Source organism: Scyliorhinus torazame, chromosome 5 (genome assembly GCF_047496885.1).
Source record: "Scyliorhinus torazame isolate Kashiwa2021f chromosome 5, sScyTor2.1, whole genome shotgun sequence".
Classification (NCBI taxonomy): Eukaryota; Metazoa; Chordata; class Chondrichthyes; order Carcharhiniformes; family Scyliorhinidae; genus Scyliorhinus; species Scyliorhinus torazame.
The window spans coordinates 224872039-224892597 of NC_092711.1; the positions used below are offsets into that span (position 1 = coordinate 224872039).

The 20559-nt window shown below is 47.9% G+C and overlaps 1 protein-coding gene across 6 annotated transcripts in view; it reads left to right on the forward strand.

The window, feature by feature from the left end:
* LOC140420974 (ETS-related transcription factor Elf-1-like) overlaps positions 1-20559 on the forward strand; it is a 371469-nt gene that overhangs the window by 34355 nt on the left and 316555 nt on the right. The window contains exon 2 of one of the 6 annotated variants that reach the window (XM_072505191.1): positions 8575-8665. The exons of 4 other annotated variants lie outside the window; for them this stretch is intronic. The gene's annotated coding sequence lies outside the window, so the exon portion shown is untranslated. One more of the 6 variants, XM_072505190.1, reaches the window with a different exon arrangement.

Consider the following 20559-nt stretch of genomic DNA (forward strand, 5'->3'; position numbering starts at 1 on the left):
AATTTAGAGGGCCCAATTCATTGTTTCCAATTAAGGGGCAATTTAGCGTGGCCAATCCACCTAACCTGCACATCTTTGGGGTTGTGGGGGCGAAACCCACGCAAACACTGGGAGAATGTGCAATCTCCACATGACCGTGACCCAGAGCCGGGATCGAACCTGGGTCCTCGGTGCCGTGAGACAGCAGTGCCAACCACTGCACCACCGTGCCGCCCTGGCTGGACCAACGTTTGTTGCCCATCTGTAATTGCCCTTGAACTGAATGGTTTGCTGGGCCATTCCAGCGACGGGTGGGAAGGAGGGGCAGTATGATGGCCAGATAGAACTTTTCCACGTTGTAAGTGGTGACATTTCAAATTGAGGAATTGATTCTGAAGCTTGAAAGCTCTGCTGTCACGAAGGATGTTATATGTAAATGCAACAACTTGAATTTGTTCTTCAGCTCTTTTGCTTGCGTGCGCCGATTCGTCGACATGGCCACAATTACACTGCAGTCCCCACATATGCTGTGAATACAACCGAGAAAAGACCAAATCCGATGTGTTCTATGACAACGGGTGAAGTGTGTTTAGCTGTACAGCATCTTGGTTTCAATGCTCAATACGTAACCTTCAAATCTCTTTTAGCTGTGGAATGGAATGGGAGAAGTTTGATGCAGGCTTCATTCCCATTAGGATTGGAGTGTGTGGGAGTACACTTGAAACCACATCTGTGAGGAAAATCAAGTATTAGTGATGCAATGCTAGCCTGCTGTGGATGGGAGTGATCTCTCCTATTCTCAGTGGTGAGTTTTCTAGTGTCGGTATTTGGCATTGGAAATTCTATCTTTTAAAAAACATTTCTTGATTGAACTCTCTTGATGGAATGGTCCATTGATTTGTATGACTATTGTTGTTTCATTCAAATGTATTTAGCCACGAAAGAAAGACTAATCTTTGGGCTGTTTTATCCTGAGATTGCTCATTTTTGTACATCCAGATGAATGCTTTAGTTCTTGGAGCACTCACCGAGATAATATTGACTATGTTATGCTCTGACAAGGGCTAACCTGAAGGACTGTGGTGTATAACATTGCCACAGTATTATGAAAAAATAGGAAAGTAATTGTCAACTAATATATAAATATTTTTTTAAAATCAACCTGCTTCCATTTTGTACATGGTTATTGTGGTAGTGTGGCCCTTTAAGGGATGATCATTTTTAAATATATATATATTTATTCATAAAGGATTTTCATAAAGTAACAACAGTACAGCAAACCCCAATAACCCCCCCCCCCCCCCCCCGTCCCCAAAGGTAACCAGTTCCCTGAAAAAGGAGATGAAGGGTTGCCACCTCGAGCAGAATCCTTCCAACGACCCCCTCATGGTATTCGTGATCGTCCCCAGATACAGAAATTTCATCAGATCCCCCAGCCAGGCCGAGGCCCTAGGTGACACGGGGAAGCTCAACCCAAGCAGAACTCGCCTCTGGGCTATTAACGAAGCGAAGGCTGAAACATGTGCATTCGTCCCCATCTGAGCACTGGAGAGTCCGATACTCCAAAAATGGCCGCCAACCAGCTCAATACCCAAAATCTCTTGAGATATTGTTGAAAAAGGAGACCCCGAGGAATACTAGCTTGGGGCAAGACCAAAAAATGTGCGTACAATTCGCCGGCCCCCCTCCACCCCCAAGAAGAACTCACTCATACATGTCCTGATCAAATACACCCCGGTGCCACCACCTTGAACTGGATCAAGTTTAACCTCTCTCATGAGGAAGTGAAGTTGTTTTTTAGTTTCCAATTGAGGGCCAATTTGGCATTGCCTATCCACCTACCCTGCACGTCTTTGGGTTGTGGGGGTGAGACCCACGCAGGCACTGGGAGAATGTGCAAACTCCACACGGACAGTGAACCCGGGCCGGGATCGAACCCATGTCCTCGATGCTGTGAGGCAGCAGTGCTAACCACTGTGCCACCGTGCTGCTCTTGAGGAAATGAAGTTGACCCTGTCAAGACCCTCGCTCCACACCACCCCCTCAACCAAACCCAGTTCACCCTCTCATTTCCCCTTCTGCCAACAAAGCCCTGCTCCATGAACAACATCTGCCAATAAATATCTGAAATCGTACCTCTCTTAACCCGGCCAAAGAGAGGACCTGTCCAAAAGTGAGGATGACGGTGCCAGGGCAAATTAAGGAAGTTCCTTGCGCAGAAACTTGTGAATTTGCAAGTACCTGAAAGCGTTCACTTTTGGGAGCTCGAACTTCTCTCAAAGCTAATCCAAACCGGCGAACCTACCTTACCAAAAACATGTGCCTAAACCTCTTCAGCCTTTCCATCTCCCATTCCCTAAGCAATCATTAAGACAGATGGCAGAAACCTATGGTCCTTGCAAATCGGAGCCAGCAGTGACATGGAGTTCGCTTTAAAATGCTGCCTAAACTGATTCCAAATCCTCAAATTGGCCGTCACCACCGGACCCGAAGTGATTATTGCAGGGGAAAATGGGAGTGGAGCAGTAACCAGGGCCCTCATTCTTTACACTATGCACAAAACCTCCTCCATCTGCCTCATATATAGAGTCCAGATCCTTGAACCACCACCGCATCTGATCAACATTTCCCACCCAACAGTAACATTACAGATTAGGTAGTGCCAACTTCCCGACTGTCTATCACATTGCAGTAATGTCCTATGAACCTGAGGGCTCTTACCAGCACAAACAAAAGTAGATATCGATTTATTGACCCTGCAAAAGATAGACTGGGAGACATTGAAACAAAAACCTCAAGAAAATATTCATCTCCAATGCCTGTACCCTTCCCGCCTGTGGGGGGGGAGGAGCAGTTGGGAATTTAAGGGATGGAAGGTGGAACTGATACCAAGAGAGAGGTGGTAATTTACTCTTGTAACTCAGCGGAGATCGTTGGTCTTCCTACATTGTACAGCAGTCCTCTTTGTCATGCTGCCTGCACTGAGAGCCCCTGCCAGCCCCTGCTGCTGGCCCTCTGCCCCCCTTGGGGAAATAGAATACCCTGGGCCCGATTCTCCACTCCCACGCCGGTTGGGAGAATCGAGTTTCGCGGGCCGGAGAATCGCCAGAGACACCGAAAATGGCGATTCTCCGGCACCCCCGCTAGTCTGAGGCCCGGATGGGCCGAGCGGCCAGGCCAAAACGGCGGGTTCCCCCCGATGCCGTCCACACCTGGTCGCTGCAGTCGTGAGCGGTGCATGAACGCTGGGGGGGCGAGGGGGGATCCTGCACCGGGCTTTACCTGAAATGTGGGGTGGCCCGCGATCGGTGCTCACCGATCGTCGGGCCGTCCTCTCTGAAGGAGGACCTCCTTCCTTCCGCGGCCCCGCAAGATCCATCCGCCATCTTATTGCGGGGCGGACCTAGAGAGGACGGCAACCGCGCAGGCGCAGATGACGCCCATTATGCGGCGCCGGCCGCGTCATCTATGCGGCGCCGCTTTTACGCGGGCGACAAGGCCTGGCGCGTGTAGATGACGCGGCCCCGATCCTGGCCCATTGTCAGGCCATGAATTGGTCGGTACCGGGGCCGTTCCGCGCCGTCGAAAACCTCGACGGCGTTCACGACGGCGCGGCCACTTCGGCGTGGGAGTGGAGAATCGCGCCCCCTGTCTTTCATCAACGGCGTCCAGAAGCCTGACCAATTCAGCATCGCCAAAACGAGGAGCAGGTCTGCGCACAGCCATGCTTGTGTGTTGACTGGGAATGAGTGGTGTGGGAGCGTTTAAAAGCAGCTCCCCCTTTGTTAGCGGTGAGCTGCTGAGACACCAGTGGGGGCTCATTTCCGGCACTAACTGCCCTTAAACGTTAAAACCCGCCAATCGTGCCCAAAATGACACACAAATTTTTCCATTAAATCACACCCATTTACTTCAGACACCAAGCATTTCCGAAAAAGCACAAGGTACAATCTTCTTCTGTAGTCAGCTGTCCAACATTGCTCAGCGACCAAGGCTGCCTCCTCCGGTCCAGCTCTTTTATTTAGTCCACGCTCATGGCAGTGACACAACTGTGGAATAACTCGGCCGGCAGTTAGGTACACTGACTCAACATTATTCCAGACACCAGAAACTTAGTGCCGCGGACATGGACAATTCTGTGAGTCCTGTCACCTCCAAGTCACTGTTCCATGAACCAAAATCACTCCACCCTTTCGGAATGGTGCTTGGTCCATGTTACTTGAACAATAGAGAATGTGGAGGAAAATACATGACTGATTCTTTAATGTGTTGCCTTTCAATTCAGTTGGAAAAATAGCAGATGGCATTCATTCTCTCTCCCTCATCTTCTCTCCACCCCAACTTTTGTTTACGTTACAAATAGCTGACTCCGAGACGGATTTATAGTTTGTGATGCCCCACCCAAACTCACACCCCACCTCTCAAACCCTCCCTCCCTGGAGGCCTCAAATCCCACCACAAACACCCCCTCACTCCAAAATGCAAGTCTGCAACCCGCCACCCCCCTCCCCAATTGGTCCGTGTCCTGTGCTGAGGCACAACGCGTTTCATTGCAAATCCGTCTCTTTTTATAAAATAAATTTAGAGTCCCCAGTTTTTTTTTTTCCAATTAAGGGGCAATTTACCGTGGCCAATCCACCTAGCCTGCACATCTTTGGGTTGTGGGGGTGAAACCCACGTAGACACGGGCAAAATGTGCAAACTCCACACGCACAGTGACCCGGGGCCGGGATTCGAACCCGGGTCCTCAGCGCCGCAGTCCCAGTGCTAACCACTGCGCCACGTGCCCGCCTGTAAACCTGTCTCTGATGGTACTGCATTTGTGCTCCCCTGCCAACAGGTTTGAAGGTGGGGGGAGGCACTAAAACCTCGTGGGTGGCCTTCTCGCTGACTACTTGCCCACCCTGGCCTATCTGAAATTTTATGGGGGCAGAGAATGTGTGGGAGACACTGGGCCTCAGGCCTCAACTATGGCTCCTTGGGAGTGTGTGGGTATGAGGGTGGAGTGTGTGGGTATGAGGGTGAGTGCTACAGGGCTATTTATTAAAAAAACATTATTACAAGTGGGATGAAGTCTCAAACCGCCTCGACGTACCCTTTTAAACCGCTTGCCTCAACATCTGTCTTCGGCTCTGTGGCTGCTTTCACCTTGTTTCCAGGGATGACGGGCCCAACTTGGATCATAGACCATAGAATTTACAATGCAGAAGGAGACCATTCAGCCCATCGAGCCTGCACTGGCTTTTGGAAAGAGCACCATCCACCTCCACCCTATCCCTGTAACCCAGTTTTTTGGACACTAAGGGCAATTTATCATGGCCAATCCACAACCTGCACATCTTTGGATTGTGGGAGGAAACCAGAGGACCCGGAGGAAACCCACGCAGACACTGGGAGAACATGCAGACTCCGTACAGACAGTGATCCAAGGCGGGTATCGAACCTGGGACTCTGGAGCTGTGAAGCAACTGTGCTAACCAGTGTGCTACCATACTGCCCCTTCTGTTAACACTCTTCTCCCCCCACCCCCCCCAAATTATTGGGGCACTTCTCCAGGTTTGCTGATTGGGAAACCTCCCGTGTCTGAGAGCGATACTCTGGACCCGTGTATCCGGAAAGGAGTTCATCACTTTAGGGCTGAGGTGAAGAAAAAGTTCTTCAGAGAATCTTTGGATTTGTCTACCCTGGGGCTCCATCATTGGCTAAATTCAAGGCTGGGAGAGGTTTTTGATCTCTTGGTGGAATTGAGGGTATGAGGAATGAGTGGCACAAGATCATACTTGAGTGGTGGACAGACTCGAACGGCTTTATGCTCTCCTCTTGCTTCTATTTCTTGCGTCATCAGCATTCAGCATCCAAAATGATGCAGAGAACATTCCCAGCTTTGGGCAGGCCCAAAACATGTGTACATGGTTCACAGAGGCCCTCCCACACCGCTTTCATACATTGTCATCCCCTCAAACAACCGGCTCATCCTGCACTACCTTCAGATGTATCAGCCCCAACTTCTCACACAAAGTCGAGGCATTTACCCTCCACAGCACCTTGCACTGACCCCAGCCCTTCCTTCGTACTGCTGCCTCATAGCGCCGAGGTCCCAGGTTTGATCCCGGCTCTGGGTCACTGTCCGTGAGGAGTTTGCGCATTCTCCCCTTGTTTGTGTGGGTTTCACTCCCACAACCCAGAGATGTGCAGACTAGGTGGATTGGTCACTCTTGACTCCACCAACCAAACAGAAGAAAGGAAACAAACTGAGGGACAAAGCAAAAAAGGACTGCTCATTTTCGGGGGAAAGCCTGAACATAACAAAGGTCAATGGAAACTTAGAAATTTCAAATAAGAGTGCAATTAAAGGGGTCAATAAAGCACCTTGCCCCTTAAGTGGAAAAAATTAATTGGGAACTCTAAACTTAAAAAAACCCTCTTTGGACACCCATCCTCCTTCAGAATCCTCCTGTAAATCACTGAGACAACCCCTCTCTCCAGCCCCCCCACTGACAGCACAGCCTCCAACAGCGAGGAGGGAGAAGCTATCGGGAAGGTTGGGAAGACCTTCCTCGCAAAGTCCCGCACCTAAATATACCTGAAACCTTTGATCCGCACCAACCCAAACTTCTCGCTCAGCTCCTCCAAGCTTGCAAACTTCCCTCCCAGAAACAGATCCTTCATCTCCTGAATCCCCATCTCTTACCATCCCTGGAACCTCGTATGCATCCTCACCAGCTCAAACCCATGATTCCCCCTAATCGGTATCCCAACCTAAAATACTGCTGAAACTACCTTCAGCATGGCCACCACCTCTGAACTCACCGAGTACTTTCCTGGGGCCATCGGGAGCGGTGCCGTTGCCAGCGCTCACAACACCCCTCCCCCCAACGCCCCAGCCAGCCCCAACCCGCCCCCTCGCCACTCCCTTAGCAGTTGACCGTAACTAGCTCTCCAAAATGTAGTACAAACAAAGCCCTCACTCACCCCTCCTTTGCGAATTTCACCTTTTTTCAGTGCAAGAACTCCATTGAATCCCCCAGCCACACTGAGGTATCGGGTGGAGAAGCTGGCCTCCATTCCAACAGAACCCTCCTGCCAACGACCAATGAGACAAAGGCTGAAACATCTGCCCCCACTCCCGTCTGCAACTCCGGCAAGTCTGACACCCCGAATATGGCCCCTAGGGGACTGGGCTCTAAATCCACATGCAAGATTGCCGACATGAAGCTGAAAAGCGACATCTAAAATCTCTCCAACTTCGGGCAGGACATGTGTATGTAATTGGCTGGCTGGGCCCTCCCACACCGCTCACAAATATCCTCCACCTCCTCAAACAGCTGGCTCATCCTCGACTTTGAGGACTTTAGAGAGGAAAAGAAGTTGACGATGGGGTGGTAATTTGCAAGGATGCTTGTTTTATTCTATTCAGGCTATGACTGGATGTGGAATCGGGCGAGTAAATGTTTAAAGGAAAAGATTTAATAAATAATACTTTATTAAAGATTTCATATTTGACGAACACAATCTGAACCACAACAAGACCAATGGTCCACTTGTCGTGTTAACACATGAAATCAGAGATAGAGAAAAACACATAACAAAGGCAACAACCAAAACAAGCCCCCCCCCCCCCCCCCCCGCCCGACAACAGCTGATGGTAATTAATTCTGATAAGTGGGAGATAAATGGCAGCCACTTCTGGTAGAATCCCTCTACTGATCCCCTGACCTTTTACAGGTATAAAAAGCCCATAAGGACACCCAACAGGCCAAGGCACTAGGCGAGCGGACGTTCTCCATCCCAGCAGAACTTGCCTTTGGGCTATCAGTGGGGCAAAGGCGAGCGCATCCGCCTTCACCCCTGTCCACAGCCCCGGCGAGTCGGACACCCCGGAAATGGCCACTAATGAACAAGGTTCCAGATCAATGTTAAGAACCGCTGACACGATGTTAAAGGAGACCCAAAAGCTCACTATGAGTAAATGGTTTGAAGCCAGTGCCTGGAGCTCCAGATGCCACGCTTGTGCCTCAGTAAGTGTCTATTGCAAAATGAGCATTTGCTGCTCCCTGCTGAACTTCCTCCTATTGGTGAACCAGTTTTTTTTTTTTTTTTTTTTTTTTTTTTTTTTTTTTTTGTTGCGCTGCTATTTGCTGAATGTTTGGGTGTGACCTTGCAAATGACATACTTCTCAAAACTTGGTGGCATTGCAAATGACTTGTTTGTTTCGCTGTTATTTTGCATGGGTCGGTTTCGATCCTGCTTCCCCACCCCCGCTTCTTTGAAAAGATGTTTAATGTGTAGGTGAACATCAATGTGAGTGCTAAAATTAACAGAGAGGTGGGACAGGACTGCAAATATTAAGTGTCTGAAACCAAAACTAAAAACACACAGCAGGCCAATCATCATGGGTAAAGAGGAAAGACAAGTGAGTGCTGTAGTGGAAGGGTTTACACTAAAAAATATTTGATCTGCCTGAGCCTGCTGGTGCATTTCTAGTACTTCTCTTTCCCAATTTCAAACAGCAGTTTCTCAACTTGTTTGTGTTTTTTTTAAACGGGTTGCTACTTGTTTCTTGCTCTGACTGTGCTCCTGTTTTTCTTCTCCAAGCCCCTCGAGCTTGGTAGAACCCACGGTTGAGAAGAAGATGAGAGTCGGGGTGACCTGTTGCCTGAGCTGCTCCTGAATTGACCACTAGGAGGTGTGTGCGAACAATCTGGTGCCCGCTGTCTCTAGGTGTGTTGCACTGTACCTTTCTCCTTGCTACATTCCTTTTTAGCATGAGCCCAGCCCACTGCTTGAGGCAATTTAACATGTATTGTTTGCCTCTCTCTACAGTCACTGTGGGTTGATGCCCAATTTTATCTGACTCCCACATTGGCGTTCTGACCACATCTCCCACATTAGTGTGCGACCAACTGAGCTGAGGTTTTATTCCAGCTTTCCGAAGGATATGCTTTTTATTTTGTCTGCAAGCGAAATGCAAAAACTACATTTTTTAAAAATTGCCTTACAGAAATGGCCATTACCAGTGACAGGGACAGAGGCTGCTGGTGAGGCGGTGACATTTGAGCTGGTGTTTAGAGCAGGCTACCCACAAACCTTCAAAAATGCCAATTGACCCAGGGAGTGGTGTACCGTGCAGCAAAATTCTTTGTTGTTTTTTTTTTTGGCTGAAGCAAATGTGCCATTAACATCGGCGACCTATCAGGAAACTCATGTTTCAGGAAGCATAAATGACATTTGTCATTTACTGTGTCATTGTCGCTGAGGCCTGACGTATATTTTTCCTCTGCGGGGGTGGGGGCAGTCTCTGGGGAGGAGGGGCCAACATGCAAACAAACTTTGCAAAATGTCAACTCTGTTGAATATGTGCCTTGATTCGTGATATTGTTGTTTTGCTGTCTGTTGGAAAAAAAAACTATTTGCCTAATGGTTTGGAGAGATTGTGAGATTAATTCTGTAATATTTGACTGATGGATATGCCCATTTCAAGGTGAGAAGGCACACTGATACTAAGGTTCTTAATTGAAAATCCTCTTTCTGAGCAGTTCCCTGCTGGTTCAATGGGCCTATTAATGGCGAATGATATAGGGCAGAAGGATTCCCATTTAATCAATGGTGTTGGGTTTGTGACAGGATTCATCTTCTCCTTTGCACTAACACTTACTTGTTACTTTAATGCAATAGAAATGTTCACCCGAGTTTAAATAAAACAGGCACGGAGATGGGTTGAAGTGTGTATACTTCAACGCAAGAAGCATCAGGAATAAGGTGGGTGAACTTAAGGCATGGATCGGTACTTGGGACTACGATGTGGTGGCCATCACGGAAACTTGGATAGAAGAGGGGCAGAAATGGTTGTTGGAGGTCCCTGGTTATAGATGTTTCAATAAGATTAGGGAGGGTGGTAAAAGAGGTGGGGGGGTGGCATTATTAATTAGAGATAGTATAACAGCTGCAGAAAGGCAGTTCGAGGAGTATCACCCTATTGAGGTAGTATGGGTTGAAGTCAGAAATAGGAAAGGAGCAGTCACCTTGTTAGGAGTTTTCTATAGGCCCCCCAATAGTAGCAGAGATGTGGAGGAACAGATTGGGAAACAGATTTTGGAAAGGTGCAGAAGTCATAGGGTAGTAGTCATGGGCGACTTTAACTTCCCAAATATTGAGTGGAAACTCTTTAGATCAAATAGTTTGGATGGGGTGGTGTTTGTGCAGTGTGTCCAGGAAGCTTTTCTAACACAGTATGTAGATTGTCCGACCAGAGGAGGGGCAATATTGGATTTAGTACTGGGTAATGAACCAGGGCAAGTGATAGATTTGTTAGTGGGGGAGCATTTTGGAGATAGTGACCACAATTCTGTGACTTTCACTTTAGTAATGGAGAGGGATAGGTACGTGCAACAGGGCAAGGTTTACAATTGGGGGAAGGGTAAATACGATGTTGTCAGACAAGAATTGAAGTGCATAAGTTGGGAACATAGGCTGGCAGGGAAGGACACAAGTGAAATGTGGAACTTGTTCAAGGAACAGGTGCTACGTGTCCTTGATATGTATGTCCCTGTCAGGCAGGGAAGAGATGGTCGAGTGAGGGAACCATGGTTGACAAGAGAGGTTGAATGTCTTGTTAAGAGGAAAAAGGAGACTTATGTAAGGCTGAGGAAACAAGGTTCAGACAGGGCATTGGAGGGATACAAGATAGCCAGGAGGGAAGTGAAGAAAGGGATTAGGAGAGCTAAGAGAGGGCATGAACAATCTTTGCGGGTAGGATCAAGGAAAACCCCAAGCCCTTTTACACATGTGAGAAATATGAGAATGACTAGAGCGAGGGTAGGTCCGATCAAGGACAGTAGCGGGAGATTGTGTATTGAGTCTGAAGAGATAGGAGAGGTCTTGAACGAGTATTTTTCTTCTGTATTTACAAATGAGAGGGGCGATATTGTTGGAGAGGACAGTGTGAAACAGATTGGTAAGCTCGAGGAAATACTTGTCAGGAAGGAAGATGTGTTGGGCATTTTGAAAAACTTGAGGATAGACAAGTCCCCCGGGCCTGACGGGATATATCCAAGGATTCTATGGGAAGCAAGAGATGAAATTGCAGAGCCGTTGGCAATGATCTTTTCGTCCTCACTGTCAACAGGGGTGGTACCAGGGGATTGGAGAGTGGCGAATGTCGTGCCCCTGTTCAAAAAAGGAACTGGAGATAACCCTGGGAATTACAGGCCAGTTAGTCTTACTTCGGTGGTAGGCAAAGTAATGGAAAGGGTACTGAAGGATAGGATTTCTGAGCATCTGGAAAGACACTGCTTGATTAGGGATAGTCAGCACGGATTTGTGAGGGGTAGGTCTTGCCTTACAAATCTTATTGAATTCTTTGAGGAGGTGACCAAGCATGTGGATGAAGGTAAAGCAGTGGATGTAGTGTACATGGATTTTAGTAAGGCATTTGATAAAGTTCCCCATGGTAGGCTTATGCAGAAAGTAAGGAGGCATGGGATAGTGGGAAATTTGGCCAGTTGGATAACGAACTGGCTAACCGATAGAAGTCAGAGAGTGGTGGTGGATGGCAAATATTCAGCCTGGATCCCAGTTACCAGTGGCGTACCGCAGGGATCAGTTCTGGGTCCTCTGCTGTTTGTGATTTTCATTAATGACTTGGATGAGGGAGTTGAAGGGTGGGTCAATAGATTTGCAGACGATACGAAGATTGGTGGAGTTGTGGATAGTAAGGAGGGCTGTTGTCGGCTGCAAAGAGACATAGATAGGATGCAGAGCTGGGCTGAGAAGTGGCAGATGGAGTTTAACCCTGAAAAGTGTGAGGTTGTCCATTTTGGAAGGACAAATATGAATGCGGAATATAAGGTTAACGGTAGAGTTCTTGGCAATGTGGAGGAGCAGAGAGATCTTGGGGTCTATGTTCATACATCTTTGAAAGTTGCCACTCAAGTGGATAGAGCTGTGAAGAAGGCCTATGGTGTGCTCGCGTTCATTAACAGAGGGATTGAATTTCAGAGCCGTGAGGTGATGATGCAGCTGTACAAAACCTTGGTAAGGCCACATTTGGAGTACTGTGTACAGTTCTGGTTGCCTCATTTTAGGAAGGATGTGGAAGCTTTGGAAAAGGTGCAAAGAAGATTTACCAGGATGTTGCCTGGAATGGAGAGTAGGTCTTACGAGGAAAGGTTGAGGGTGCTAGGCCTTTTCTCATTAGAACGGAGAAGGATGAGGGGTGACTTGATAGAGGTTTATAAGATGATCAGGGGAATAGATAGAGTAGACAGTCAGAGACTTTTTCCCCGGGTGGAACACACCATTACAAGGGGACATAAATTTAAGGTGAAAGGTGGAAGATCTAGGAGGGATATCAGAGGTAGGTTCTTTACCCAGAGAGTAGTGGGGGCATGGAATGCATTGCCTGTGGAAGTAGTTGAGTCGGAAACATTAGGGACCTTCAAGCAGCTATTGGATAGGTACATGGATGACGGTAAAATGATATAGTGTAGATTTATTTGTTCTTCAGGGCAGCACGGTAGCATTGTGGATAGCACAATTGCTTCACAGCTCCATGGTCCCAGGTTTGATTCCGGCTTGGGTCATTGTCTGGGCGGAGTCTGCACGTCCTCCCCGTGTCTGCGTGGGTTTCCTCCGGGTGCTCCGGTTTCCTCCCACAGTCCAAAGATGTGCGGGTTAGGTGAATTGGCCAGTGATAAATTGCCCTTAATGTCCAAATTGCCCTTGGTGTTGGGTGGAGGTGTTGAGTTTGGGTATGGTGCTCTTTCCAAGAGCCGGTGCAGACTCAAAGGGCCGAATGGCCTCCTTCTGCCCTGTAAATTCAATGATAATCTATGATTAATCTAGGACAAAGGTTCGGCACAACATCGTGGGCCGAAGGGCCTGTTCTGTGCTGTATTTTCTATGTTTAAAAATAAATCGCATGTGGTGATATTGGGGCAGGTGACCAAGAATCTTGGTCAAAGTGATGAGATTTAAGGCTTGTCTTAATGGAATGGAGCGGCAGGGAGTCTGGGGCCTAGCCAAGTGAAGGTACGGTCACCAGTGGTGGGGGCAGACGGGGGTAGGGTGGTGGGGCTGGAGAATGTGCAAGGGGCCAGAACTGGAGGAGTGCAAAGTTCACAGAGAAATGTCGTGCTGGAGGAGATTACAGAGAACCAGGCAGGCTTCTCATAGTGACATGGAATATACGTGTGCAAATAGAAAATGAAAACGGTAGCAGTTTGTCTGTGAAGCCTCTACAGTGGCATAGTGGTTAGCATTGCTGTCTCACAGCGCTGAGGTCCCAGGTTCGATCCTGGCTCTGGGTCACTGTCCGTGTGGAGTTTGCACATTCTCCCCGTGTTTGCGTGGGTTTCGCCCCCACAACCCAAAGATGTGCAGGGTAGGTGGATTGACCATGCTAAATTGGCACTTAATTGGAAAAAATAAATTGGGTGCACTAAATTTATAATTTAAAAAAAGAATGAAATAGCTTGTCGACGGTAATTGCCTCATCTCCCGTGTAAGCATGGCCAGGTGGCCATTCTTTCAAGGTATTGAAGGCTGACTATACCCGAGGGCCTGTGCCCGAGTGTGAGCCGCTGCTTAAGAAGAGCGAAGAAAGGGCGAGGGTACATGTTATTTTTAACTGCATTGATCAAAATACCTCACTTTGGATCCATGTAAATTGCTCGACACTTGAGAAAGACAGCAGCCTTTGCTCATGTTCAGTTGCGCTTCATTGTTTGCAGTGAACATCATTTTCTTTTTGTCTTCTCGCTGTGGGTCTTTCCATCGTTGAGACAATGCTGGAACAGAGAACATTATCCACCGCTTTGGAAGGAGGGAAATATTTAAACAATGCGGTGATTTGCTTGTGTTTGGTATTTCAGAGCCAGGAATGTGAATGTTTTACTAGGAGAACAGTCGAGCCTGTTCGAAGAGTCCAAATAACGTAAAAGAATCCCACTCGTGACTCGAACATGCGTGTGCTGACATGAATCATGTAGCCAGAGAACATTGCAAGGGTACAGGCTACTCCCAGTCACCCCCCCCCCCTCTCTTTCCTGTGTGTGTGAGCTGAAAGAGTTTTATATATATATATATATATATATATATATATATATATATATATATATATATATATATATATATATATCACTGCTGCTAACTGGTCACTACCTCAGCCTTGACCACCATTGTGGGGGGGACATACAGGGGCTATGTGGCTTTTTTGTCCAATGTGGCTGTGCTGTACTCTGGCACGGGTCCAATTGGAACTGGAGCAAGCCATGCTATCATGATCGGCCTTCACTGACGAGCAGCCAACCAAAACAAAAGCAACTTCTCCCTTTCTCACCTATGTCTCATCCAGGATAAAGCTTTACTTTTAAAGGGGACAAGAGTCAATTAAGAGCTATCAAGATGGGCTTGAACCAGCTCCTAGAACAACAATACTTCCCCCACAACCAAAGATGTGCAGGGTAGGTGGATTAGCCACGCTAAAATAGCCCTTTACTGGAAAAAAAATAGAATTGGGCGCTCTAAATTTATTTAATTATTTTTTTTAAATGTATTTTATTACAAACTTGTATCAAAACAGGTTACACAGCAAATACACACCCTGGGAACATACATCCCAACAATCAACTCTAAATTTATTTTTAAAAAGAACAACAATAGTTAGTCATGCAGCACAGAAAGAGGCCCTTTGGCCCATGGTATCTATGCTGCCCATCAAGCACCAAGGAGTCATAGAGGGCTACAGCACAGAAAAGGCCCTTTAGACCATCACTTCTGCGCCAGTCAAAAACAACCACCTAAGAAGCAGCACGGTCGCGCAGTGGTTAGCATTGCTGCCTCACGGTGCCGAGGTCCCAGGTTCGATCCCGGCCCTGGGTCACTGCCCGTGTGAAGCTTGCACATTCTCCCCGTGTTTGCATGGGCTTCACTCCCGCAATCCAAAAGATGTGCTGGGTAGGTAAATTGGCTACGCTAAATTTCCCCCTTAATTGGAAAAAAAAATGAATTGGGTACACTAAATGTATTTTCAAAAAAATAACCACCTAAGTATTCTCATCCCATTTTTGAGCACTTGGCCCAACATTCGGAGACGCTGACCTAGGGAGGCTGTTTGAAGCCATGGAAGCCAGGAGGGATGTCCTGCTTCCCCAAGGGTCCTCAAGGGTGAGCCACAGGGCAGCTGTGGACTTGGCGAGTGTGACCAGGAAGACTGGCCTCCAGTGCCAAACAAATGACAATGACCTACACCGGGCAGCAGTAGACACCACGCCCCCCCCCCCCCCCCAACTCCCCATGTGACCCCAACCCTCCCTCCACCTCTCGCCCCCTTCCCACCACTGTGGACCATGTGTGTGGTTAACAATGTCCCCTCTTTGTCTCCTCAGGGAAAGCACTCTCATAATTGTCGGGAGCGGACCCAGGGGAGTGGAGGGGGGGCGGTACCATCCGGAGAGTGGGCACTTGTATTACACGTTAAACATCTTTGTGCACAACCAGTATGATGCCTCTGTCACTTTCTTCTGCAATGCGGGCCGACCTCTGAATCCTTGGTATATCGCCCCCTCACTGTGGCATCCACCCACCCTCCGACCGTGGACATTTCCCAGAGCTGTGTCCCATCCCCTGAGTGTTCGGATATTGACTGCTGCGCGTGTGGTGTTGTCTCGCGCAGTGTTTAAGCATCAAGGTGTGATTGGGATGTGAAGCAATGACTCCCACATGCTACACGGCCCGCCCACCCATAGGAATCCCTTGGGATGTGTGAAATGCTCGCTTAACCACAATTGCCAATTTCAGAATTAGCTAAAGCCTCCAGCTGCACGGCCAGAGGCCTCGACAGTCTGTGGGGATTATGGGTAGTCAGTGGGGCAGACGGGCAAGGACAAGGGTTGCCCCCGGATCGGGTAAACACAATCCAGGGTTGGCACGGTGGTGCCACGAGCGGTTGCCTCTCTTTCCCCCCCCCCCCCCCCCCCCCCCCAACCCTCCTATGGTGGCCCACTCCTGCGGAAGGTCCTCCTGCCGAGCACTGGTGTGGCAAACCTAGTGCCTCTGGGCTCTCTGCCTGTGAGCAAAGATGGCTCCTCACCTCCTTGCCTCCCCACAGAAGCCTTTCCGCCAGATTCACATTTTTCGAAAGGAGTACTAATCGGCACCAGGGTGACAACTTCTGGGGAGGCCGCTGAATGACAGGAGGCCGTTGGATATGGGGGGCTGTCATTAATTGCATGGAAATTGGGCTTAAGTGGTGATAAAAAAAATTTTGCCATGCTACGGCGAGATCCCAATTTCGCCTACAGGAGCGGGCCGGAGAATCGTTCCCCTCGACTCCGACCACCCTCTGGGCAAAAAAAAGCTTTTCCTCATATCCACTCTAAACCGCCTGCCCTTACCTTAAATCTATATGCCCTCTGGTCGTTGATCCCTCTACCAAGGGGAAAAGTTTCTTCCTGTCTACCCTATCAATGCCCCTCATAATTTTATACATCTCAATCATGTCTCCCCTCAGTCTCCTTTGCTCCAAGGAAAATGACCCCAGTCTATTCTATTTCTCTTCATGGCTAAAACACTCCAACATCCTGATTAACCCCGTCTGTACCCTTTCTAGTGCAATCTCATCCTTCCCATAATGCAGATTCCAGAACTGCACACCATATTCTCGCTACTGTTTCATACAATTCCAACATAACCTCCCTGCTCTTTAACTCTATGCCTCGGCTAATGAAGGCAAGTATACCACATGCCCCTTTTAAATTTTTTTTTACAGTACCCAGTTATTTTTTCCCAATTAAGGGGCAGTTTATCGTGGCCAATCCACCTACCCTGCACATCTTTGGGTTGTGGGAGTGAAACCCATGCAGACACGGGTAGAAAGTGCAAACTCGACAGACCATGACCCAGGGTTGGGATAGAATCCGGGTCCTCTGTGCCATAGGCGGCAGTGCTAACCACTGCGCCACATGCTGCCCTTACTACGTGCCTTCTTAACCACAGCATCTACCTTGAAGTTGGAAGCCAGCCATGATAGATCATATTGAAGGTGGTACAGGCTCGACAGGCTGTATGGTCTACCTCTCCTATTTCATTTTCCTCCAAACCCCCCAACTATATAATTCATTACTCTGATCTTCGGTGCTTCCCAGGGTCCTGCCATTCATCATGTATGCCCTTGCCTAGGGCGGCATGTGGAGCAGTGGATAGCACTGGGACTGCGGCGCTGAGGACCCGGTCCCGAATCCTGGCCCTGGATCAATGTCCGTGTGGAGTTTGCACATTCTCCCCATGTCTGCGTGGGTTCCACCCCCACAACCCAAAGGTGTGCAGGTTCGGTGGATTGGCCACGCTGAATTGCCCCTTAATTGGGAAAAAAACATAATTGGGTACTCTAAATTTTTTTTTTTTTTTTAATGTATTCCCTTGCCTTGTTTATCCTGCCAAAGTGCATCACTTCACACTTAACCGGATTGAATTTTAATTGCCATTGACCAGCCTGTCTATATCCTTCTGTAATCTAAGGAATCCTCCTCACTCGTTACCATGCCACCAATTTTTGTATCATCCATCAATTTACTGATCAACCCTCCTACATCGAAGTCTCGTTCATTTTATATAAACCTCAAACAGCATGGGCCCCAACTCTGATCCCTGTGGGACCCCACTGGTCAGCGGCTTCCCGCCAGAAAAACTCCTCTTGACCCTCCCCCTCTGCTCCACAGTGAATCCACCATTAGGTCCAGTGGTTAGCCAGTAGCTTCAGTTGGACACACTTCCTGCACACGTGGTCACCAGGGACAACTGAAGCTTCTGTGAGTTGCCACGAAGTACAGAAGGAGCATATCATGGGTGGGAGTTCTACCATGACTACCCTTAAGATCCTTATTTACTCCCCTTTTTTAACAAAAAATTATGCTTGTATAACAGTGCGAACAATTTACCTCCCTTATGCTAACTTCACTTTCCTTCCTTACTTTGCTTAATAACAATCTTTAATGCCACAAATAAGCTTGCATTAACACTACATTGAAGTTACTCTGAAAAGCCCCTAGTCGCCACATTCCAGTGCCTGTTCAGGAACACAGAGGGAGAATTCAGAATGTCCAAATTACCTAACAGCACGTCTTTTCGGGACTTGTGGGAGGAAACCGGGGCACCCGGAGGAAATCCTGCAAACATGGGGAGAACATGCAGACCTCCGCATAGACAGTGACCCAAGCCGAGAATTGAACCTGGGTTCCTGGCGCTGTGAAGCAACAGTGCTAACCACCGTGCTACCTTACTACTTATGTATATTACTTTATTATAATGACTCTGACTTTCACAGAGAAACAACACAAATAAGTCAATCCCTTCTTTCAAAGAAAACTTTTTAAAATCACGACTGCTTCACTGAGATACTGACTATGAGGACACTGTTCCCAGACTGCTTCACTAATGCCGAATGCAAGGATACCGTTCCTAGGCTGGTATCTATTCTTGTCACATTTTCCAGCACTTGGGCCGTGATCTTGTATGCTTTGGCGTTTCGAGTGCTCCCCGAAATGCTTCTTAAATGTTGAGGGCTGCCATCTTTACCACCCTTTCAGGCAGTGAGTTCCAGATTCCCAGCACTTCTGGGTAAAGGTGTATTTCCTCAAATCCCCTATGAATCTCCTGCCCCTTACCTTAAACCTATGTCCCTGGTTATTGACCCCTTTACTAAGGGGAAAGGTTTCTCCCTATCAACTCTATCTAAGTCCCTCATAATTTTGTACACCTCAATCAGATTCCCCCTCCGCCTTCTCTGCGCTAAGGGAATCGATGCCACCCCAATAGGAAAATTACGCAGCCAAACCTGACGTGGTTAGTTTTTTCATGCTTAACTTTTTCTGGTAACCTGGCCAAAGCTTAAGAAGCATGTGATGATGTTTGAGAGCACACTGTGCCTATAGTTACTTTTCTTGCATCCACACTTTGTGCTGGGGTGTGGCCATCCTGGTTCTCCTAAGGTACCTCGGCTAAATCACCATTGATTCACAAGCCTCAACAGTAAGTGTGTGCAGGCAATTTCACGTAAGAACCGCCACAGCCGAGTCTGATTCTCGTTCTCATTCAACATTAATGTACCTGCCCATCCAGCATGGATGGCAGGAATGTGATTGGAACAGGTCGACTATGCCAGTGTCTCACCCCGGATGAAGTTTTTTTTTTTTTTTTTTGTTGCTGCAAAAATATACTTTATTCGTAAAATATCTGAAAGAATATTACAAACATTTCGAAGTGGTCATCTCACAGTGCAGTAATATTCAGGTTTTCTACATACGCCGTGTTGCACTCCGAGGTGCTTCAATACAATCAAAGGAAACATTTCCGACATTTCAACATGGTCATTACAAATGGTGCAATGGTAATTAAATTGTCTACATAGATCAAGTGGTACTCTGAGGTGCTTCAACATAATTGTGATACATGTGATATTAACTGTATCATTCAATGCGAGTCATATGGCTCAATGCCTCTCCCCTCCGTTCACTGTGGCTGAAAGATCGGAGACAACCACTTTCCCCAGTGTGCCTCGATGGCGGTTGCCCCAAGCTTCTGTGCATCCCTCAGCACATTGTCGGGCTTTGGAATGTGCCAGTCTGCAACATTTGGTTGGGCACGCAGAATGAAGAGGTTTTAGACCTATTGTAGTACATCAATCACTGCCTTGTCTTCAGTCGGCTAACTTAGCGCAGACCAGTGATGGAACACCATCCCGTCTTGGTCTGTATATCTTCACGAGTTGGTCGATAAGTGTCATGATATGCACTCATGCACATAATGAGATACTGACAGGCAGTGACAGACACCCAGTACAGCCAATCAACACACAGGACTGAACAAAACCAATCACCAGGCAGAACACTAGAGGGGGGTTTCCCACTATAAAACACACAAGGCATCAGCACTCTGCCTCTTTCCACTGGTGACAACTGCAGTGACAGTCCGGGTGTATATATCAGTTAGCACCTTCTACACCTGGCTCAGAGCTAGTCTGGTCTAGTTAGTTATAGTTAGCACACTTAGATTAGCAGAGTGTCAACCCACAGCAAGCTGTGTGCACTGCTCTAGAAGTTCAGTAAAACGTATTGATCTAACGTCTAATTTTGGTGTCTACTTTACAGTACAACTGCATCCAGTTGCAGTCCGTGTTACCCCAGGGTGAATAACATGACATGGTACCAGTAGTCTACTTTATCTAAGTGGTTTACCTCGAGTGATTCAGTGACGACCAGCGAGTGCCTTCCAGCGGCATGGAGAAGATCCAGGCCCCTCCACAGCTACAGATCTCCGGCAATCTTCAAGCAAAGGTCCCTTCTCTACATTGGGGCCTCGGGCCTCGAGAATGCGTCTGATGCCAGAAAAATCGCACTGCTCCTATCAACTGTGGGGGACCAAGCCATCCAAATAGTCAACTTGCTCATTTTTGCCACCAGCGCGGACGAGACCAAATTCAAGACCGTTTTAGCTAAATTTGACAGTCACTGTGAAGTCGAAACAAATGAGAACTTTGAGCGCTATGTCTTCCCGCAACGCCTTCAGGATAAAGATGAACCTTTC